Raw genomic sequence first — 24830 nt, 5'->3', positions numbered from 1 at the left:
TTTTTGTCTTTGGTAGGTGGTTGACTGTGAGTTTAATCTCTTTAATTAATATGGATTAAACACTTTCAATTTTCCATTTTTCTCTGTCCATTTGGATAAGCTGTGTTTTTCTAGGATTCGGTTAATGCCATCTAAACTTCCAAGTTTGCTCATATAGGTGTGTGCGAAGTCATTCTCTTGTGTTTTGAATGGGTATCACATCGTAGTGATGGACTTTTATCATTCATGGTGTTGACTATATTCTCCCTCTTGCGTGCATACATGCTGTCTCTTCTCTCTAGTCTAGGTTATTGCCTCTTTTTTTTTTTTTTTTTTGCTTTCTTTTTGCTCACTAACTATTCTTTTGTTTCTTTAGATGGATCTTTGGAAAATAGATCTTTAGCCTCTGTCTTTTCTAAGATATGTGGTTAGCTGCCACGGTCCCTCCACCATGGCTTAGCTATATCACACATGTTTAATTTTGAGCATTTTTACTGTTACCTAAACATTTCCTAAACGCTACTGATTTCTTCCTTGATACATGGGTTATTACACGTGAATTTCTTAATTTCTTATAATGTGAGAATTGTCCAGTGTTATTTTAACCGTGCATTTCTTGCTTGCTACCACTGTCATTAGAGAATATTCTGTGTGTTTTGGAGAAGAATAGCTTGAAGTTATTTAGTGCAATATTCCATTCCATGTAAATAATGTCAAATTTGATGATAATCTTTTTAAAATCTCCTATGTCCTTGATCTATCAGTTACAAACAATGTGTATTTAAAAACCTGTCACCTATGGGCGCCTGGGTGGCTCAGTTGTTAAGTGACCGCCTTCGGCTCAGGTCGGGATCCTGGGGTCCCGGCATCGAGTCCCACATCGGGCTCCCTGCTCGGCGGGGAGTCTGCTTCTCCCTCTGACCCTCCTCTCTCTCATGCTCTCTGCCTCTCATTCTCTCTCTCTCAAATAAATAAAATCTTACAAAAAAATTTAAAAAGAAAACCTGTCACTATAATTGGGAATTTTTTGTTCTTTTTTAATTTAAGTCATTTTGTCTTCATGTGTCTTATAAAGAAATTATTAGGCAAATAAAAATCTAGAAATATCAATATTTATGATATTCTCTTATAAGTTATAAATAAATACAAAATATGTAATAGATGAAATATAAGAAAATACATAACATAACACCTAGGTAATATGTATAACATAAAATACCATAAAATGTCCTTTATCTTGACTTATTTTTGCTTTAAGTTTATTTTCCATAATATTAAACAGCTATACTAGCTTTCCTTTTTTTAAGATTTATTTATTTTTATTTTATTATTTATCTATCTATTTATTTATTTATTTATTTGACAGAGAGAGACACAGCGAGAGAGGGAACACAAGCAGGGGGAGTGGGAGAGGGAGAAGCAGGCTTCCCGACGAGCAGGAGCCCGACGCGGGGCTCGATCCCAGGACCCTGGGATCATGACCTGAGCCGAAGGCAGACGCCTAACGACTGAGCCCCCCAGGCGCCCCAAGATTTATTTATTGTAGAGAGAGAGAGAGCTTGAGCAGGGAGAGGGGCAGAGGGAAAGAGAAAGAGAATCTCAAATAGGCTCCCCCGTGAGCACAGAGCCCAGAGGCAGGACTCCCTGTCTTGGGGCTCGATCCTGCAACCCTGAGATCACAACCTGAGCAGAGTTCAAGTGTCACACGTTTAATAGACTGAGCCAGGCATCCTGCTATGGTAGCTTTCTTTTGGTTACAGTTTACATCATATATCTTCTTAAACCCTTTTTCTTTCTCCCCCTTCAATAGTGTCTCTTATAAGAAACATATAATTGGATTTTGTTATAACTTTTTTCTATCTGAAAAGATTTGTCTTTGAGTACTGAATCCATTTGAATTTAAAGCAATTTTTGATACATTTAGGTTTTACTCTAACTTTTTGAGGTTCTTTTTAATCCATATTCCTGTGTTTGATTTCTTTGTTGACTGTGTATATTTTTAAATTATTTCCTTTGCTCTACTTGCTTGATAAGTATATATTCCTTTACAATTTTTGTGGTTTTCTCAAAGAATGCAGCATGCAACCACAACTTATTACAGTATGCCTTTGCACACACACACACACACACATACACTGCAAAGACCTTACAATATATTAACCCTATTTACCTTCTCTCAAATCTATACTCTTGTTATCTTGCATATTAATTTTCTTGATTATAACCACATTATAGATTATATAAATGCTATAGTCGACCCTTGAACAACACGGTTTGAACTGGGCTGCTTCATCTATGGGGAGATATTTTTGGATAAATACAGGACAGGTCTGTAAATGTATTTTCTCTTCCTTACGATTTTCTTTTTTTTTTTAAAGATTTTATTCATTTATTTGACAGAGAGAGAGTTAGTGAGAGCAGGAACACAAGCAGGGGGAGTGGGAGAGGAGAAGCAGGCTTCCCGCGGAGCAGGGAGCCCGATGCGGGGCTCCATCCCAGGACCCTGGGATCATGACCTGAGCCGAAGGCAGACGCTTAACGACTGAGCCACCCAGGCGCCCCTCTTCCTTATGATGTTCTTAATCACATTTTCTCTTCTCTAGCTTACTTTATTGTAAGAATACAGGACATAATACATTTAACAAACAAAATATGTGTTAATTGACTGTTTATATTATCACTAAGGCTTCCAGTCAATAGTAGATTATTAGTACTTAAGTTTTGGGGGAGTAAAAAGCCATAAGTGAATTTATGACTACACAGGAGGACAAGCCCCAAACCCCCACGTTGTTAAAGAGTTAACTCTATGGATAAACATATAAATATTTCTATCCGTGAATGAAATATATAACACATAAAAGGAGCACGAATTTACTCACAGATATAATACTTCAGTATTAATGAATGTCTGTTTTAATCTGAGATCATTTCCTTCTGAATGAAAGGTTATCTTTAATTTTCCTATTGAGGATCTGTTGATGCCCAATTTTGTTTGTCTAAAATGTATTTATTTCTGGAGCATCTGCATGACTCAGTGGGTTAAGCATCCGACTCTTGGTTTCAGCTCAGATCATGATCTCAGCATTGTGAGGTCGAGCCCGGGGTAGAGCTCCGCACTGGGCGTGGAGTCTGCTTGAGATTCTCTCCCTCTCCCTCTCAAAAAAAAAAAAGTAAAATGTATTTATTCCCATTGTATCATGTATAGAATGCATTGTCTTGAAGACTGACACTTGTGTGTGATGTTTTCATTCTCCTACCGAATTTTTCTACATCTTCGCCTTGTCTTCTAGTTTCCATTGATCCTGTGCAGAAGTCCATTTAAGTTCTCACTGGGGCTCTTTGGACACTGACCTTGTTTTCTCTCTCTTCCTTAAGATTGTTCTTTTAGTCTTTAATTTTCAACTTTTTTAAAATCATATTTCTAGGGGCGCCTGCGTGGCTCAGTTGGTTAAGCATCTGCCTTCAGCTCAGGTCATGATCCCAGGGTCTCAGGGGGAGTCTGCTTGTCCCTTAGCCCCCTGCCCCCAACTGGAGCACTCTCTATCTCTCTATCTCTCTCCTATAAATAAATAAAATCTTTTTAAGAAATCATATTTCTAGGTGTATTTTTGGGATGCACCCTTCAATCTCTTGGTGCTTCTGAAATCTGGGGTTTGACAACTGTAAACATTTTTAGAACATTCGTACCATTATCTCTTCAACTACTATTCCTGCCATTAGATCCCAATTATATGTGTCATATTTCCTGCATCTGACGTATCTCACAACTCTTTCTTCCGAGTGTTTCATGCTTTTGTCTCTTGATGCATTAGTCTGGATATTGTTTTCTAATTCATCTAGGTCACTAATTTTTTGGTCAACTATTCATAATGTGGTCTTACATACCCATTATCTGGATCCCCATGGACATGTTTGAGTGTACTTGCTCTGGTTTTCTGCCAGGTAGTCTTGTCTTCTCAAATTTCTGATTGTTTCTATTGAGCATTCGATATTGTATATGAATGTTTCATGGGTGATCTGAGGCTAATATGATGCCGCCTTCCGCCTGGGCCACTTGGGATCCCGGATCGATGTAATCCAATCAGATACCAAAATGATTCCCAGCTGAACTTCAGTCCCTGCAAGGCCTGGTCTATTCAGTATTCACATTTACTCTCAGGTAGTAGCTTTGTGGAGCCCAACACAGAGCCTGGAACTAAGCAGGGACCCTCCACCTTGTGGTCCCTGAACTCCGGCTTTTGTCTGTTTTCATGGCAGCTCTGCTCTCTTCCTGGCACCTCGCCAAACTTCTGAAATCCACAGAGACCTCTCCATCAAACGAGCTCTGGAATGGCACACTTAACCCTTGCATACTTCTCCCAGATTCCGTTCACACATTCTCAGTGCCTTATAGGTTCTTGAATGCCTTTATGTATTTGTTAATTTTGTGTTACATGGCCTGACTTCCTGATTTGATCTCAGTGTTGGCATTTACCTGAATGTCCTGATCCAAAATGGACGTTAGCAGAATTCCCCACAATTATATCTTAAACCCTAATTTAAAAATGTGGCATCAGATATTAGCTTTTCTGGAGTACCTACCATTCACCTGTGTCCAAAGAACTTCCCTTATAATTTTACATCATTGTTGATTAAATACTGACAGGAGTAACAATTAAGATTGTGTGGAGTTAAAATCCCATTTAAAGTTATCTTTTGAAGATCAAAATTATATTAAAATACAGCTGACGAGAAATGTTAATAGCTCAAGAAGAGAAGAAATCATAATGCATTGCATTTAAATATTTGGTATTTCTTCCTGGGTAAATTGTACATTTTTACATCTCTGGTGGCCAAGATAACAGGGTTAAAGTATGTTTCTACATGCTTTTTTGGAATATCATGATAGGAATTTTTCTGATGGGAAAAGAATAGAACATCGTATATCATGTCGACTGGGAGGGAATGAGGAATTTATTACATGAGACAATGGATAAGAAAGCATTATTAATTTTAAACATCTTGAATTTTTCATGGGTCGCCATGAAGTTTTTGAATGCAGGCACAATACCATGGAACTGTTTTAGCTCAGCATTTTGGACCAGGAGGCTAATAGCTTTAAGGTTGACGCAGGGGGACAGGGAACCTGCCTCCGACCCAGCACAGCTCAGCCCAGTTCTCTCAGTAACCCTCTAAGGAATTGCTTTTTCCTCATTATTTTGATAGAAGGACTCCAGGGCTCAGAGAGTTTGTGCTAGTTGACCAAGGTACCCAGGTAAGTATAGTAGAATTGGAACTAGCATGATTGCTTCCCTGGGACCTAGCCCAATCTCTCACAATTCCAGCTTTTTCCTGCCACGTTCCCCAGGGCGGTCCCTTAGCCCCTGCCCTCCAGTATCTGGGGCGTGCCTGTAGAATGCCCAGGCAGCCCATGTCTCCTGAGAGGGTTCTGTCGCATGGCTGCTGTCCTCTGCAATCCTGGGTGGTGAAAACTTAATGCCACTGTATCACAGCGCCTCATTTTCAAACTCTTACCTATCTCTCTCAGAATAAAGCAGTCTGATTGCATATGGAAGAATGTACACCAACGGGGCCAATCATTCCTCACTCGGAATCGGGATATATTCCCTGAGGGAAGGATATGTTTTCCCACAAGGTTTTCCTACTGCCCTGTGTTTATGTTGGGGAACTCCTTCCCTTCTGTCTGCATTCTTTCTCTTCCCTAAAAAGAGAACATTCTTTTCAGCTATAACGCATTTCTGTAATTTCACAAAGGATCACAAATCATCCCTCGTAGTGCATCTGGGGTGTTCGTATTGGGCATCCAAAGCTCTTTCTCTTGTTTAATGGTTGCCGGCCGTTGATGGGAGAGTGATCTAAATCACAAATGTTTTGCTGAGTGTTTAAGGCTGTGTTGGGTTTATTTTGTTGAGAGAGCGGCAGGTTCCTCTCCAGAAGGGCAGGTATCCCCCGGGGGTCCTGTGGTAATCATATCATAGGCTAAGACAGCGCTATCTCACCAAAGTTCCAACCCACCCTCTTTGCCCCCGCAAGTAAACCATGCCCGATGAATGAGTAATATTTACTATTTGATAAATAAGCCCATGATCGCTAACCCCCTCCAGAATCACTGCAACGTGAAACTGGTATTTGTACCGACACGGGGAAGGGCTAATTCTTCACGAAGGCGGAACATCGCTGCAGAATGTATTCAGCAAACCAGTGGAATCAGTCAGCGGAGCCTGGGAGAAAAGGTCAAGGCGATAAAATAAATTTGAGGAGAATATGGAAGTACTCATCAAGTCGCACTTGGGATGTCTTGTTGACCTTTATGTGCAAGGCAGCATTGTTTCTAACATTTCAAAGCAATGCTATTTTTTTTTTAATTTTACATTCATAAAAAAAATAAAAGCGTGCCCAGTGCCTGGCATGCGGTGGAGAAATTTGTAATTTAACCTGACAACTGCCAATTCCTGTATCCTCCTCTGTTTTCTTTAATAGTAAAAACAGTTCCTGTGCATTGTGACAGGTGACACGCCCCCTCTGTGACCCTTTATATAGACACACGGTCACCCCTTTTACCAGGTCTTTGAAGTAGGGTTTTTTGTCCACCATTCCCGTTTTATAGACAAGAAAACCCAGGAAAGGAAAGCCAATTATAAATAAATTTTATGGATCATCAGACATAACTAAATGATCGATTGAATTGTAAAGAGTGTTTTAGGAATTATAATAGATCCAGGGCGCCTGGGTGGCTCAATGAGTTAAGCATCTGACTCTTGGTTTCAGCTCAGGTCATGATCTCAGGGTCGTGGGATCGAGCCCCGCCTAGGGCTCTGCACCCAGCCAAGATTCTGCTTGGGATTCTCTCTCCCTCGGCCCCTCCCTCCCTCCTCTCTTTCTCTCTAAAATAAATAAGTAAATCTTAAATTAAAAAAAAGAATTATAATAGACCCTTAAAAGGAGAGGACCTATGAGCTTGATTACAGGTCTTGGATTTCAGTTCCTTCTCCACACTCACACGGGCAAAGCAGAGCAATCTTCTCAGCTCCCATGTGAGCGTGAGTCTGCACCTGACCCCTTTCCCTCAACTTACTTTGTGAGATCTGTCCTCACGCCGGCTTCTGGCAGAATCCACTCCCTCCACCACATGGCGTTCCATTGACAGAAGGATTCCATACCCATACTGTCGTCTGTATCCTCCTATCTTCAATTGCCTTCATTTTATTATTATTAGTAGTAGTTTGCTTTCATAAATGCTGTTGCTATTGTACATTCATGCAGGGGTGAATATGCAAGTGCTCCTGGAGGGTGATGCCCAGTGTTGCATCTTTGGCTATTAAAATTCAACAAAGAATCCCAAAAGGACTTCTAAAGGGATCCTAGCAAATTTCTCTCCCATGAGCACTGCATGTGAGTTCCTCTTGCTTTACATGTTGCCAACATCTAAAGTAATTAATTAATAAAAGTAATTCTTCATTAATTTCTCCCAGATAATGTGTGCGTGCGATGCTGTCCCATGGTTTTAATCTGCAATTCCAAAAGAATTGTAAATGCAAACTAAATTTGTAATTAAGGGCGAGAAGAGTTGTTCCCTATGTTATTTATTGGGGCAGCTTTGACTGCAACCAGCTCTGTCCGGGCTCCGGCGGTTCCCACACAGGGAGAGCAGCCCTGAGTTATCAGGCAGACACAGGTCGTCCAACACCACTCTTTGTCATCTGTGGTCAGAGGAAGATGAGATACTGTCAAAAACATCACACACTGTAAAAAAAAAAAAAAAATTGAGAGTGAAAGGTGAAGCATCATTTTTCTCTTCTGGATGAAAATTCTCTAGGAATATAAATCACAGCTAGAGGCTGAACAGGAAAGGTAACAGTATTTACCACAAACGAAAAAGGGGAAATACAATGTGTTTTAGATTTCATTTAGGTTCCAGATTGATTATTCTGTAACTTCAGTTGTAGCAAATTTCTTAATAACTCCATTGGGGTGGCTGATAAATGGCATAGAGGCAATACATAGAAAGATTAACTGGGAATGAAAATGTTCACAGTTATTATTACATGACAGAAAATAGGTAACAAACAGGACGTACCAAATGACCCCAATTCTGTTAAAAGATACCCACATGAGTGAAGACACATAAAGGGATTTCTAGAAGTAAACATCACAACATTTTTGAGAGACGGATGCCACTTCTGAATTGTGGAATTATGTAAGATTTTTGTTTGCTTATTTATGTTTTTATGTCTTTGCAGTTCCCCGGATTGGGCATCTGTAGCTCTGTAATAAGATAACTTGCCTTAAAAAAGCTGAATGACTGAGTCCAGCAAAGGAGCCTGTCAGCAGCCTAATTCCTTTGCACTCCCAGGCCGCATTGAGGGTGTCGAGGAGAGTTCTAGGGTGGGGCAAAAAATATGCAGCAATAATGGGAACAAAACAGAGCATTTGCAGTTATGTAGGGCTGCGTGTGTACGTGTGTGCGTGAATGTGTGTGCCAAAATGGTAATGACCATAGGGGTGATCGGTATCTTCCACTATGTTTTTTTCTGTTTTAAGAGTTCCTTTCCACAGATTTGATCATCTGTTAATGCACATGTGCTAGCATAGTTTTTTGTTGTTGTTAATATTTACACAATCTTGAAAATTATCTGTGCCGCTTGGGCTTAGGAGCATTTCAAAAACCTTCAATACTAACCATGGCCAATGCATCCATCATAGGACAACATAGGCCAATCATTAAAATCACCAGAATTATTTAATCAGCTATGGAAGAATCTGGTTAGTTTATAGATTAAAAAGGGTGAGGCGCTTTCTGATATTCAAGAAGGTAAGTTTCACAGTTGAAGCTCATAATAAATTAAAAATGTATTACATGTATAGCAAACAAAAAGACAAATATACAAGATTCTTCAGTATTTTATTTACTTATTTATTTATTTGACAAATCATGAATATTTTGTATATGCCAGACACAATTCTAGACTTTGAAGATATAGCAAAGAACCCAATAAGTAAAACTCCTGCCTTCTGAGAATTGCATTTCAGTAGATACAGGTAAACAATAAAATAAATAGGTAAATTATACAGTATGACAGAAGGTGATAAAAGCTGTAGAGAAATATAAAGCCTAGAAAGAGAAACACAAAAAGGGCAAAGGGTTGCAATTTGAAGCAGAGTAATCAGGAAAGGCCTTACGGAGAAAGCTGTATTTGGGCAAATACTTGAGGGAGGAAAAGAATGATCCAGACAGATCCTTGGACTAGAGCAGTAAATGTAGAAGGAAGAGAATGTGCAAAGGCCCTGAGGCAGGAAGGAACATGGCCAACATTAAGCTAGAGGGCAAGGGGAATTGGTAGCAGAAGGCCATGGAGCATTCTCTAGGTTCTTATGGACCATTGGTAAGACTTTGGATCTTGAATCATATGAGAAGACATTTTGCATGGATTTTCGCCCACCTGGGAAGAAAAATAAAAAACAAGCTATACTATTATGAGCTCCATATTTTGCTAAAATTATATACAAATTGTTGGGATCTTTTTTTATTTTCTTCTCATTGGGGCGTCTGGGGCTTTGAGACCTCACCTTTATGTCACTCCATCATCTTAGTGGCCAGCTTCGGTGTCCACACGACCACTTGAACAAATGTCAGTCTTCGAAGATTCTTGGCATGTGCGAATGCTTTAACTGTCATTTCGAAAGTATTTCAGCATCCCTCTGTTAGGTCACAACCTATTTCTTTTCACGTACTACCCTAAACCAACCCAGCTCTAACGATTTAACCCTCATGATGGTATGCTTGCCTGTTAACCACAGGGATGCCATGGCGCTCCGACCTAGCATAGTCTCTGAAGAGGGTGAACATGAGACCGTCTACACAGCAAACAGGAGTGTCAAGCAGACCATGTGTGTCAGTGTGCATGGTAGAGAGCTTTGCTGGTATGGAGTAGAAAGGAAGGCAGTGAGTTGGCCTTTGGGGTCGGGACCTCGGTCCCTCATTCTCCGGTGGCCTTGGAAATACGAAAAGATTGGAAAGATTGGTATTTGTGGATGCCGGATTTTCAAGAGAATCAGGCTTGTTTTGGAACTAGTCAAGGAAAATCACCGCGGGGGAGTCGCCGGGAACCAGGTCAATGCTGACTTCCCCACAGGTGGAGAAGAGAGAAGGGGAAAGGACAGAAGCGTCCCTTAGGAGGATGGGAAGAACCGTGCTCCAGAGGAAGAGACAGAAATGTCAAAGTTTCAGAAGCTTTTTGAGAGGATCAGCAACCAGCTTTGATAAAGCCTGCAAAGCCCTTAGCACAGTGCCTGGCTCATTCTAACAGTTAGATGGAAATTGGTCCTATGCTAAGGTCAAGGAGGTGCTAACAGCCCCCTTCCAAAGAGCAAAGACTCAGATTTTGGTCTGGTATCAGCTCCACCACATACTAGGTGATGACATCTTTAAGACTCTGACTTCCCACCAGCAAAACTGAGATCATCACCATATTCACTCTATGGGAATGAATACATTCAATGAGGTAATGCATAGAAAATAATTTTGCAAAGCATGATGCATGCCATGAATATTTAATAGCTGTTAGCTATTAATATTTGTCTAATCAATATCAGCCAAACATGAAAGAAGTCAACTTTCAGACCTCTGTTCCCGATCTTTGGTGATCTGGAGCAAACACACGTGCCTTGAAAGGAATATGGAAGAAAGCAAATGTAGTCCTGACTCAACGGTAACACTGACTGGAGGAAAGGAGTTTCTTCACAAACTCAGTACCAATACGGTATTTAGTGAGTGCGGGGTGTCCCCAGCACTTTAATGAAAGCATGATCGCATATCGGCAGTGCTGGATTCCTCTCTAAAGTGCAATGGGATCTCTACCCCTGAAAAACAGTTCAGGGCTAAGAAACCAGTGTATTAAGCATCACTGGAATGATGTCAGGTAGCCAGTTGGATGACCTTCCGCTCTCACCTTGTAACTCAGTTAGGAAGAGGAATCTGAGTGTTACCAGCTTAGGAAAGGGGAAGTGTTGGGCGCCTGGGGGGCTCAATCCGTGAAGCGTCTACCTTCAGCTCAGGGTCCTGGGATCGAGTCCTGTGTCTGGCTCCCTGTTCCGTGGGGAGTCTGCTTCTCCCTCTACTCTCCCCTCCTGCTTGTGCTTGCGCTCTCTCTCTCAAATAAATAAATAAAATCTTTTTTAAAGAAAAGGAGGGTAAGTGTTGGACAAACACTGTGGGCAAGACACTCTTCCAGGTTACTAGCCCTCCATGGCCAAGATCTGCCAGGCATGGATCAATACTGTGGCTCACTATTTCTGCCCCTGGGAAAGGAAAATGTTGTAACTCTCTCTCTTCATTTGCTCCTTCGACTCCATTCATTCATTTGTTCGTCTATTCATTCATTCATCCATTCATGCATGCATGCATGCATTCATTCATTCAGCAGGAATATTGGGCAGGCTACCTGACATATAAAACATAGCTCTACACTTACAGTTTTGCAGCCTTGGCAGGTTGATAAAAATATCAAGATAGAACTGGATGGGGGTGGATCGCTTCTTGGCCTTTTGGCCAAGATCAAGTGTAGAACTGGATGAGGGGGGCTTAATGGTATGCAAGGGCTCTGAATTCAGTGCTGGCAACGAGATGTTAGCATCAATGAGTGGAAGGAACATTTCAGACCGTGACACTGAAGTAGCAATGCAGAGGCTTATTGAAAGAATAGTCAGTGGTCTTGCTTGGTTTTTCATCCCAGGTGCAGTGTGGAGGGCAGTCAGAGGTAAGGATGTGCATCTCGGCTGGAACTGAACATCCAGGACTGAGAAATCATAACGGTTAAAAAAAAAAATCCTGGTTTCTAATAATCGGATGCTATTTTGATGGGATATTTTACAGGGGGTTGTAGAAATGTCTAATTGCCTCTATGTCATGCTATTCCTTTTTCTGTGAGTTGCCGAACAGAAAGAACATTCCAAGGGAACTGACAGGACTCTAAGCCGGAATTATAATACCGATGCCTATCGAAGTAGGCGGAAAAATATCAATTGCTCCTTTTTTCTCTCTGCTCGTATTAGCCCTACTTTGCATGGGCACAGTCTGCAGGAGTGACCGCATTCTATCTTGCACTGCTCTTTATATGCACAGTGCGGGACAGAGATCCTCAGATGAAACCTTGCCTCTGTCCCATAGCTGTCTGCTCTCTCTTAGGGAACACGCAGCTCCCTTGTCATGGCAGGCGACCGTGCACTGTTTTTCGTAAGAGCCAAAACGTATTTCTTGCCTTAGAGGAAATACTTCTCCCATTCCCTGCTAGAGGCCCACCTCTGGAAGGACAGTAGGAGACTGGGCAGTGAAGGGGGCACCCTGACCTCCTGCCTTCCCATTTCATGCTTCTGTTCCTCTTCCAACAAATGTGCCAACCCTGTTCGCAACCCTCCGGGAAAGTTCTTAGCTTGATTGGTCCTTTGTGCTGACTGAACATCAGGGCTCTCTGCACCTGGCAGGGATTTATACCTGGCTCTCTTTCTCCCAAGTGCTGACAATATCTCCCTTTGGCTCCCTTGCCGTGGGTGCCATAAAGAAACAACACACCTGTTTGTTTATGCGTTATTTCGGTGCCATGAATCCACCTCCATCTTATTTATACAGACAGTATAGACCATCTTCTTATGATCTTGGGGGGAACCTTCAGTGTTTCATTACGTATCATGCTGGCTGTAGGATTTTCACTGGTGCCCTTTACGCTGGAAAGGAGGAATCCCCTCCTACTACCATTCTGCTGAGAATTTTTCAAGAACGGATGTTGGATTTTGCCAAATTTTTTCCACTCCTCTTGAGATGGCTATATGGCTTTTTTTCTTTTTTAAGGTGCTTATAGTACATTACAGTAATTGCTTCTTTATTGTGGTTAAGTTCACATTATGTGCAATTAGCCATGACAAAGTGCCCGATTCGGTGGTCTTTAGTGAGTTGACCGTGTTGTGACCCACCACTTCTCGTCACGGCCGTAGGATTCATCACCCCAGAAGAATACCCCATGCCTCCAAGTAATTACTCCCCGTTCCTCCCTCCTCCCGTCCCCCGTCGACCACTAATTAGCTCCCTGTCTCTATGGATTTGCCGATTCTAGATAAATCATATAAAAGGATTCATATAATTATGGGACATTTTGTGCTGCATTCTTCCAGTTGGCATACCATTCAATACTCAGGATAATATTATTCAATAATATTCAAGAGTCATCCAAGTTGGAGCATGGATCAGCACCTCATTTTTTATAGCTGAATAATATTCTACTCCATGTATTTACCACTATTTGCTCGTCCATTCTCCCATTGGCAGACACTGGGCTGTTTCTATGTTTGGGCTCTTGGGAATAATGCTGCGATAAGCATTTGTGTACAAGTTTCTGTGTGGACGTTAAAACTTGACATGTGTTCTTATTTCCTGTGGGTACATGCCTAGGAATACCACTGCAGCGTCATATGGAAGTTCTACGTTTTAGAGTCATAGCCAGACTCTCTCCCTCCTGCATCCTGTTACATGCCCACAAGGAATGTATGAAGACTCTCATTTCTCCACATCCCAGCCAACGCTTGTTAATTCCATTTTTTTAAAAAAATTCCGACATTCCTAGTGTGTGTCAAGTGGCCTCTCTTTGTGATTTCAGTTTGCATTTGCTTAATGACCAATGACGTTGAACCTTCCTTCTGTGCTTGTTGGCTATTCGTATGCTTTGTTTGCAGACAGATCCATTCAAGGTTACCGTCCGTTTTTAAAACTGGATTGTTTGTCATTTTGTTGAGTTGTAAGAGCTCTTCGTATATTCTGGGTACCACATCCTTATCTGATACATGATTTGCAAATATTTTCTTCCATTAGGTAGGTCGTCTTTTTACTTTCTTGATAATGTTCTTTGATGCACAAAAGTCTTAAATTTTAATGAAGTTTATTCTAAACTATCAAGCTTATCTACTATTTTTTTTTCTTTTGTTCCTTGTCATTTTGGTATCAAATCCGAGAACCCATTAACAAATCAAGGTCATCAAGAATGATCCCTATGCTTACCTCTGATAATTTCATAGTTTTATCTTTTATTTGTAGGCCATTTTGAGTTCACCCAGGCTGTTCTGAAGATGAAATTTGATCATTGCCTCACACACCGTAAAAGCTTAAAAAGCACTAGGGTTTTTTTTGGGGGGGTTCCCCTTTTTTTTCTAGACATCTTATAGTTTTGGGTTTTATTTATTTATTTTTATTATGTTATGTTAATCACCATACATTACGTTATTAGTTTTTGATGTAGTGTTCCATGATTCATTGTTTGCGTATAACACCCAGTGCTCCACGTAGAACGTGCCCTCTTTAATACCCATCACCAGGCTAACCCATCCCCCCACCCCCCTCCCCTCTAGAACCCTCAGTTTGTTTTTCAGGGTCCGTAGTCTCTCATGGTTCGACTCCCCCTCCGATTTCCCCCCCTTCATCCTTCCCCTCCTGCTATCTTCTATTTTTTTTTTAACATATAATGTATTATTTTTTTCGGAGGTACAGATCTGTGATTCAATTTTTTTTACAAGGACCTCTATCAGCTTTATTAGCTGCAATGATATGCATTATTTGTAATTATATTATAAATTACATATAACATGTAATTATAACAAAAACTTTAGTTTTACATTGTATTCAAGAATTACATAATTTCAAACATCTTCCAAAATACAGCTTCCTAGATTGCTACAAAAGAAAGCAAATTCAATAAGAAATTTAAATCATTAAATATGTTTCACTAGTATATACATACAGAATGCCAAGCAATTAATATTTAGCCCTGGAATGCATACCATGTCTTCTGTTTTTCCTTATTAAAGAGAGGATTGAATCTCGCACAATTCACAGCTCTTGAATCTTGCACAATTCACAGCGCTCACCATAGCACATACCCTCCCCAATGTCCATCACCCAGCCACCCCATCCCTCCCAACCCCCACCACTCCAGCAACCCTCAGTTTGTTTCCTGAGGTTAAAAATTCCTCATATCAGTGAGGTCATATGATACATGTCTTTCTCTGATTGACTTATTTCACTCAGCATAACACCCTCCAGTTCCATCCACGTCGTTGCAAATGGCAAGATCTCATTCCTTTTGATGGCTGCATAATATTCCCTTGTATATACAAAAAGCACTAGGTTTTATGTTATTCGTAGAATGCAAAGTTTTCAATTCATATTTTACAAAGTGAGCAAATAAAAGCCCATAAATTTGAATAGATTTCTTCAAGATCACACACACATACACACACACACACACCACACACACACACACACACAAACCTTATTTTTACTTTTTGACTCCCGCTAGTACAGATGGGAAGTCCTGCCAAGGTATCACTCTGTGCCCAACCTCAAAGTCAAGTATCCTCCATTTTGGCAAATATTCCCCCTGTGAGCAAACAAAAGGGCTCCTTAAGACCCTGGTGGTTCACAGGACGTGGTCAATGTTGACCTGGAAATATGGATCCTAGGAGGGAGCCCTGCTGCCTAGGGTCCATCAGTGCCATGGGGCCTGCACCCCTGTCTTTCAGACGGAGCTTCTCTGGAGGGTCAAGCAGGCTGGACATAAACAGCAAGGAAAAGATAGGCCCAAGGGGGAGGTATGAGAGAGAAAGAATTAAAAATACGGCATTGCAAAGTTTACAGAAACACACCAGTATACCAACAGATCGCTGGAGGCACCCCAAGGTCTTGGAAGAGACCCATGCCATTTTCTTTTTAATTTTTTAAAGATTTTTAAAAATCTTTTTATCTGAGAGACACACACAGAGAAAGAGCACAAGCAGGGTGAGGAGCAGAGGGAGAGGGAGGAGCAGACTCCCCACTGACCAGAGAGCCCGACATAGGACTTGATCCCTGGACCCTGGGATTGTGACCTGAGCTGAAGGCAGATGCTGCACCGTCTGAGCCCCCCAGGCGGCCAGAGACCTGTGCTGTTGAAGACACCTGCATTGATCCTGCCCAGACCTCATCTCCTAAACTCTCACCCACAGTCAGGGATTGTTCCTTCTCTGGCACCTGGCTATCTACATTCACGTCTTCTCTCATTCCAACTGGAGGCACCGACCATCCTTCCGGCAGTCAGTTGAAAACTGTGTCACTGCTCACAGTTTTACTGGACGAGCTTCTTAACTCGTGGAATTAAGACACAGAGGGAGCTTAGCGAAGGTATTAATTCGCTTTGAAAATACTGAGCAGATCTCAGGTACATTCAACTGTGCCGGATGCCCCGAAACACACGGTTACGTAAGAAAAATACGGCTTTTGTCCTCTTGAAACATGAAGTCCAATTAGCGGAGTGGAAAATAAGTCAATAATTCACTATGCCTATTAATTAATGTTGTGAAACAAAAGAAGGCAGGACCTTGTTTAAAGAAAGTGGTCAGAGATCAGATATAATATTTGTGGAATCCCCACTGAAATTCCAGTGAGGTACATACATTTAAATATCATTCTACCCAACGTGTTAGTGATCACTAGCTCTGTCTTATAGGAGGAAACAGGCTGATGTATTTTGCCCCAAGGTAAAAAAAAAAAAAAAAAAAAAAGCTACTGCGTGTTAGGACTGCAGAGGGAAAGGACTTGACCCCAAATCAAGGCTCTGGCTCTAAACGCCCGACTGGTGTGTGATGGTTGCGGGGGGGCTTGTTTTGCTCACGGCCACGGTCAGAGTCCTTCGCAGAAATGCAGCGAGGCCACCCGGGCCATCCAGAATCAACTCCATGTCTCCTCAGTGAGAGGTGAAAGACATGAGTGATTGGACGATGGATTTCTCTCCTCTGTCCTGTTTCTCGGTGGCCTGATGAGTACACTTCCTGTGGGACACAGACAGCAACACCCGGTTTTAATGATGGGCACGGAGCCCAGCACAAAGGCCGTGAGCTCATCAAACACACAAGGGCAGACCACGAGGTCAGGAATTCTCTGGGGAAACTCAAAATTATTTATTCTATGCCATTTTTTCACCAGAAGACATGAGGTTGTTACCTTTTAAAAGTTGGCATCAGATACCAGCTCACCGATTCAGAGGGTCCCAGAGCATCACCCCAAACCCACGTCAAGTCCCACGCCCTCGGTCTTAAATGCTCAGACTGAGTTCCAACTAACAGGTAGTAAACTCTGAGTCCTAACACACGGGTGGCCCCAAGATTTGGGTGAGGGAATGTAGAGCTGAATCATAGGCTCTGGAAGACCCACGCTGTTCCCGAAGTGCCAAAATTCCAGGATTTACAACATCCCCAGTGGTGGTTCCAGAGGGAAAGACAGACATATCAAAACATAACCTTATTACTGTCTGAATTTTCTCTCGTGGGTCTGCCTTATGAAATGCTCCTTCTGCTTCTTAGATTTTTTTTTAAGATTTTATTTATTTATGTGACAGAGAGAGACACAGTGAGAGAGGGAACACAAGCAGGGGGAGTGGGAGAGGGAGAAGCAGGCTTCCCGCGGAGCGGGGAGCCCGACTCGGGGCTCGATCTCAGGACTTTGGGATCATGACCTGAGCTGAAGGCAGACGCTTAACAACTGAGCCACCCAGGCGCCCCTCTCTGCTTCTTAGATATTAAAATAGAAATTCCTAGCTCAAAAAAAAAAAAAAGTCTATTTTTTTAACTATATGGGTGTAGGAGGCAGAAAAATCTCCCCTCCCCGACAATGGCTGCATCCCAATCCTTGGATCTTGTGAATGGGTTACCATACATGGAAATGTAACTATGGAGAAATGATCAGAGATGCCTTCTCCCTGGTCTTGAAGATGGAGAAATGGAAAACCAGGAGCCCAAAGAAGACCAACAGCCTCTAGAAGAGAGAAAATACAATGGAACAGACTCCCCCCACCCCCGCCAGGCTCCGGAATGGAGCCCAGCCCCGCTCCCACCTTGGCGGTAGCCCCCAGCACTCACCTTGGACTTCCGAACTACAGAACCACAAGATAATAAATTTGCTTTGCTTAAATCACTAAGGTTGTGGTCATTTCTCAGAACAGTAATGAGAAATGAACACCACGATGGCGTTTCTGTTTTGTGACTAACCACAACATCCCTTCTCTGTAACTTCCTTGTAAGTATAAATACTGTGTTTTTTTTTTTTAAAAGTAAGTCCGTTAATAAAAAATTTCAGTTAAGAGCCTTTGTTCTATGTCAGAGGTTCACATCTCACTGTAAGCTGTGAAAGGATATACCGACTGTAAGTGGAGATGGTGTGAGAAATCTAGTTTGCTTGGAGGAGCTAACGTCCCTCCGAACTACAGAACCACAAGATAATAAATTTGCTTTGCTTAAATCACTAAGGTTGTGGTCATTTCTCAGAACAGCAATGAGAAATGAACACCATGATGGCGTTCCTTGGACATGGCAGTGAATTCTGGAAGGGAAGCCGGGGGTCTCTTCTGGGGTCTCTCTGGGGTCTCTTCTGGCTAGATTAGTAGGTGAAACTGTATGAGGAACACTAACAGCAAGATGCAAAAACAGCTTTAATGCTAAAAAAAGAATAAATTTATGAATATTGGAAGTTTAGGGGATTGGGTTTGGAAATTAGTATATTCGCACATAAATTTACAGAGGTAATGTCAAAAACTAACATGAAAAGATGTTCAACCACATTAATAATATTTTAGTGAAATTTTTTTTTATTTGGAAAACTTACGTTTTAAATTAACGAGACCCAGGATTTGCGATGGTATGTGAATGGGGGTCTCCAGTGCACTCCTCCTGTGAGTTATAAATTGATAACATTTCTCTGCAAAGCAATCAAGCCATATTTTAAAACCATCTCCAAACTAGTAAGAAGCAAATCTTTACACAAAGAAGTATCACTTCCAGGAATGTAACTCAAAGAAATAAACAAAACTCACAGAGATATATATGTGTAGATATTCACTATAGTCATTTTTAATAGATTTTATTTTTTTTAGATCTATGTTAGGATTATGGAAAAATCGAGAAAACAGTACAGAGTTCCCATACACCTCACCCTGTTCCTTCCACTGTTCCCATCTTAATTTAGTATTATACCTTCTTTTTGCAATTAATGAAGCTTTTTGCAATTAAGGAAATTTTTTGCAATTAAGGAAATTGAACTAATGAAAGTCCATAGTTTACTTAGATTTTCTGAGTTTTTACCTAATGCCCATTTTCGGCTCCAGAGCCCCATCTCAGATCCCACACTACATTTGGTTGTCAAATCTCCTCGGGGTCCTCTTGGCTGTGGCGTTTGTTCAGACTTTCCTTGTTTTTGTGCTTTTCACTTCTTCTTCTAATGACCATGACTGGTTTTGAAGAGTAAAATACGGCGCCTGGGCGGCTCAGTCGGTTAAGCATCTGCCTTCGGCTCAGGTCATGATCCCGGGGTCCTGGGATGGAGCCCTGCGTTGGGCTCCCGGCTCGGCGGGGAGTCTGCTTCTCCCTCTCCCTCTGCCTTTCCTCCCTGCTTGGGTTGTCTCTCTCTTTCTTTCTGTCTCTCTCAAATAAATAAATAAAATAAAATAAAAATTGAGGAGTAAAATACGTCTGATCATTTTCTCATAGTGAGACCGGGTGGGGACCTATTGGGAAGAGAACCACAGAGTGGAGGGTCATTTTCACCGTGTCATATCGCATACACCGTGTCATTGCGATTCAAGATGGTTGATGGGGCTCTTGGTCACCTGGCATGGGATCGTCGGTCAGGTTTCTCCACTGAAAAGTTACTTTTTCCCTATTTTCCAGCTGCCACACTTGGAGGGAAGTCCCCCTGTGAAGTCTGCCCTCGGGAGCAGATAACTGCACTCCCCTCCTTGAAGATCCAGTGTCCACATGAGGATTTGGAATTCTTCTGCCTGGGAGCATCGTTTATGCTCCTCAGCTTATGAATGTATTCAATCATTTATTTACATCAGCGTGGACTCAAATGTGTTTATTTCATACTTGGAGTTATAATCCAAAACTATTTTATATATTTTGATGCCAAAATCGTTCCAGTTTTGGATGTTGAGAGCACTATCAGCTCGTTTCTGGGCCCGTTTGACATACCCCCAACGTGTGAGTGTGGGTGTGTGTGCACACACATGCATACAGTGTGAGTGTCTGGGTGTGCATGCGGGTGGGTGTGCAGGTAAGTTTGCATGTGAATGTGTGTGCTTGGGTGCATATCAGCATGCATGTGGTGTATGTGTGCATGCATGTGGCTGTGCATGGTCTGTGTGCATGTGTGTGTGCGCAAGTGCATTTGAAGGCTCCCTTTCTTTCTAGTGTTGTAAGATGCGCCAGGCTCATCGGGTATGTTTCCCTCACAAACCAGTCACTTCTCCAAGGAGCCCTGATTCCTTTTATGGGCAAATGATACTAAAAAACAAGATTTGAGTCCTGGGTGTCCTTCCTGTTAGTGGGCTGTTTTTCCTTTTACACACCCCCCCCGGCCAGAGCAAAAAATACACATGTTTATATGAGCTGTGATACACCACACATCTCTAAATGTTCATCTGCGCAACCATCTGTGCCTACAGGAAGGTACACACACCTCACACGGACTTTCCCTAACCTTAAACCATGACTGCGCAGATCACTCTAGCTTCCTCCACTTGCTTCTTTGCAAACTCCCACCCCAGAAATGAGAGCCCTGGCTCCACCCTCGGCCATCCATTTTCTGGATTCTTCCATTTTGGCACGTGTACGGCGGTCGGTCTCAGCATGGCTAACCCACACTCCCATGAAAGTAATGCGATCGAATGGAGTATTACACAGACATGCGGGAGTGTGTGAGACTCCATTCACTGCCAAAGTCACTCACATCTACTGGACTCGTCTTCCACACCCTCCCCTGAGATCCTTTCACGCCTCAGCCCCTCAGTTAGATCCACATCTCCCAGCCTGCTTTCCCCCTGGGGTCCCCAACCTCCTACATGATTTTTTTTTAAATATTCATCCATTAAGGTTCACTCTTTATGCCATAAAGGTCTGTGGTTTTTGCCAAATACTTAATGATCTCTACATTCTCACACACAATGGTTTTGCTTCCCCCAAATTCCCCTGTGTCCCTGTCTTCCTGGACCCTCGAAATCAGTAAGCATTCTACTGCATCCACAGTTTTGCCTTTCCCGGGATGCTCTATACCTGGAATCGTCCCATGCGTGGCTCTCTTACGCTTTGTCTTATCAATTGTTTTCTCCATGGCTTTTTTATGGCTTCATAGTTCATGTCGTCTTATTGTTGAATAATAATGCCCCACTGGATACATGTACAAAGTTTGTTAATCCATTCACCTACTGAAGAGCATCTTGGGAGCTTCTAGATTTGGCAGTCATAGCTGAAGCTGCTGTAAATATTTGTACAGGTTTTTGTGTGAATACAAATTTTCAAATCAATTCATTAGGATTGAGGAGCCAATCGCTCAACTGCTGAATCATACAGTGAGACTATGTTTAACTTTGCAAGAGATTACCAGACTGCCTTGCGTTCCCACCACTAGTGTCTGAGGGTTTCTGTGGTTCCACATCCTCGCCAGCATTGGGTGTTGTCCATGTTTTGCCTTTCCGTAGTTCTAATAGGATATAGAGGTATCCCACTTACAATTCCTTAACAACACATGATGATGAGAATATTTACATATGCTAATCTGCCATATGTATATCTGCTTTGCTGAGGTCCCTGGTTTTTGCCCATTTTTTAAGTGGGTATTTTTTCCCCTTATTGTTGAGTTTCCATAATTCCTTGTATATTTTGGAAACATGGCCTTTGCAGATACGTATGTTGTAAATATTTTCTCCAGGTCTGTAGCCTGTGTTTTGATCTCTCAACAGTGTCTTGCAAAGAGCAGGCATTTTTAATTTTAGTATAGTCTAGTTTATTATTGCTTTCCTTCATCTGCCATGCTTTTGGGATTGTATGTAGAAACTCATTGCCAAAACCAAGGTCATGTAGAATTTCTACTGCTTTTGTCCTAAAAGTTTTACAGTACTGCCTTTGTTTTCATTTAGGTGTATATTTACTTAAATATAATTATATTTAGGAACATTCTGAGTTAACTTCTGTGGGGTATAAAGTCTGACTATAAATAGATATTATTTCTTCGTATGGACATCCACTTGCTCCAGCACCGTCTGTTGAAAAGTCTGCCTTTTCACTATTGAATTACCGTATTTCTTTATCAAAGATCAGTTGAAAATATTTGTGTGAGCCTATTTCTGGGTTCTCTCTGGATTCATTGATTTATGTGTCATTAGTTTCCACCAATACCAAGCTATCTTGATTACTGTAGATTTATACCAATTCTTGTCAGTCCGCCAACTGGGTTCTGGTTCAGTATTATGTTGGCTCTTCAGGGGCTTTCACCATAGAGAAATTAAAATTAATTTGTCAATATCTACATAATAGCTTGCTGAGGTTTTGATTGGGACTGTGTTCCATCTCTAGATAACGTTGAGAAGAATTGACATCTTATCAATACGGAACTTTCCACTCTGTGAACACAGAGTATCTCTCCCCATTTATTTAGATCTTCTTTGATTTCTTTCCTCAGAGTTTTATGACTTCCCTTATAGAAGTCCTGTGCATATTCATCAAAGTTATTTAAATAGTCTCTCTGATGATTCCAGATTGTGCATCAGATCTGAGTCCGGTTGCTTTCTCTCTTCAGACTGGGTTTTATCTTGTCTTTTAGTATGCCTTGCAATTTTCTGTTGAAACCCAGATGGGATGTATCAGGAAATAAGAGGTGAGGTAAATAGACCTTTAGGGTGAAGTTTACATTAATCTGGCTATGAGTTGAGCTGCGTTTAGTGTTTGTGGAAGCTGTAAGTGACAGATGCGTCAATTTCGTTGAGTACCCTTCTTTAGGACTCTCTGTTATCTCTGGGTTTCCTTAAAAATTCCTTCTGAAATAGGGTCTGAGCCTTGCGGCCCCCTCAGCCCTAACTGTTAACATTCTACCAGAGCCTGCTGATGAGGTGGCAGGGTGTGGGCGTGTAGGCATCCTACTTCCTGATGATTAAAGCTCAGTCTTTAGTGCAGCTGTGTCCCTCAGTGGGGATCAGAAATGTTTCTCACCTCTTTTGCCCACCTTAGGTGAGACAGGAAGGCTAGAAAGTGCAGAAGGTGGGAAATTTCTCTTCCCCCCGGTCAGATAAAGCCCAGGAGAAGTCCTCCCCTAGGAGTTTGGTTTTCCTTATGGAGAACATTCTGGAAATATTCAGAAATGTTTATATATCTCCGCCCAGCCCCTTCCACTGGAAATAGGAGGGTTTTTCTTGGCTTTTCACTGTGCGAGCTTGGGGGGCCCCCAGAGGTAGGAACGGGGCAAGTGTGGGGCCTCCCAGAGGCCTGAATTCTGCCTCTAGTGAGGGGTCAGAGGCATCCTAAAATTTGAGTGCTCCTGCCAATTCCGGGCTTCAGCACCTACTTGCAAAGACCATCATAGATGTGACTGCACTCCCCTGGCTTTCCGCATTGTGGGATGATGGTTTGCCCTGGCACCTCACCTCTCCAACGGCCCAAGAAAAGTTGACGATTTTCAGTTCGTTCCCTTTTTTTCCTTGCTGTAAGAACAGGGACAACTTCTAAGGTCGTCACATGTGGGAGCTGAAACTAGAAGTTCCCGCAGTCCGATCTTAATAGCAACCATTAGAAAGAATACTGATGTCCAAAATAGAATCCACTGAGGACTAGGGAGTCTCTAAATGACATGGAGCTCCCGTGATCGACTTGGTAATATGTCATTCAACTAATATTTATGTTCTGGGCCAAAAAAAAAAAAAAAAAAACCCAGGAATTAGCAAATTCCCCAAATCCTCAAAATGTGATTTGATTTCCAGTGGCCCATGGTGCTTTGGAGGCCTGAATATTCACCTGAAATGCCACAAAATGTGGCAAGGAACACACTTAGCCCAGTGTCTATTACTCAGTTCAATATATATTCTGTCTTCAGTTCTTTTCATAAAGAAAGGCAGTAAGTGGGGTGCCTGGGTGGCTCAGTCGGTTAAGCGTCTCCTTTTGGCTCAGGTCATGGTCTCAGGGTCCTGGGATCGAGTCCCACATCAGGCTCCCTGCTCAGCAGGGAGTCTGTTTCTCCTTCTTTCCCTCCCCCTGCTCATGTTTTCTCTCTCAAATAAATAAAATCCTTAAAAAATATGTAAATAAACTGTTGTCTCTCACTTCCAAGCACACCCTCCCGTGTCCTGCTTTGCAAGGTTTGGGCCAGATGCTGTAGTCACCTTCCTGCTTTCCAGCTCCTGTTAAGGTCTGCCAAGAGAAGGTATCAAAGGGACCGCCAGGCTGGGGGACAAGTGACAGCCTCCTTCCTGTTCGGTCCCCTTGTCTTCCTGCATCCTCATGGCAATACACCTTCACTCCAGCCATGGCTGCTTCTCTAGAGGGTTGGGGTTGCCGGCTCAGGGCACCTCCTCTGGGCTCAGAGACAAAGCACCAGCTCGACCAGCCCGCCCTCCTCAGAAGACCGGGCTGCAGTCTGAGGCACCCCCGTCCCCCACACCATCCTGTAGATACAACCTCCCTGATAAGTGAGTATCCACTCTCCACCTGCCCCCTGGTTAACACATTCTACCCTGTTAACAATTCTTTTTTTTTCTTAAGATTTTATTTATTTATTTGAGAGAGAGTTAGAGAGAGAAAGCACACGAGCAAGGGCAGAGGCAGAGGGAGAAGCAGACGACCCGCTGAGCAGGGAGCCCCACGTGGGGCTCGATCCCAGGACCCCAAGACCATGACCTGAGCCGAAAGCAGACACTTAACCAACTGAGCCACCCGGCCACCACCCCCACCACCGTTAACAATTTTTTTTCTTTAATACCGTTAACAATTCTTAATATTCCATTCTGTCTGTGCAAGTAACT

Source organism: Zalophus californianus, chromosome 12 (genome assembly GCF_009762305.2).
Source record: "Zalophus californianus isolate mZalCal1 chromosome 12, mZalCal1.pri.v2, whole genome shotgun sequence".
Classification (NCBI taxonomy): Eukaryota; Metazoa; Chordata; class Mammalia; order Carnivora; family Otariidae; genus Zalophus; species Zalophus californianus.
The sequence above is the reverse complement of the archived record's forward strand: the minus strand, read 5'-3'. Positions refer to the sequence as shown.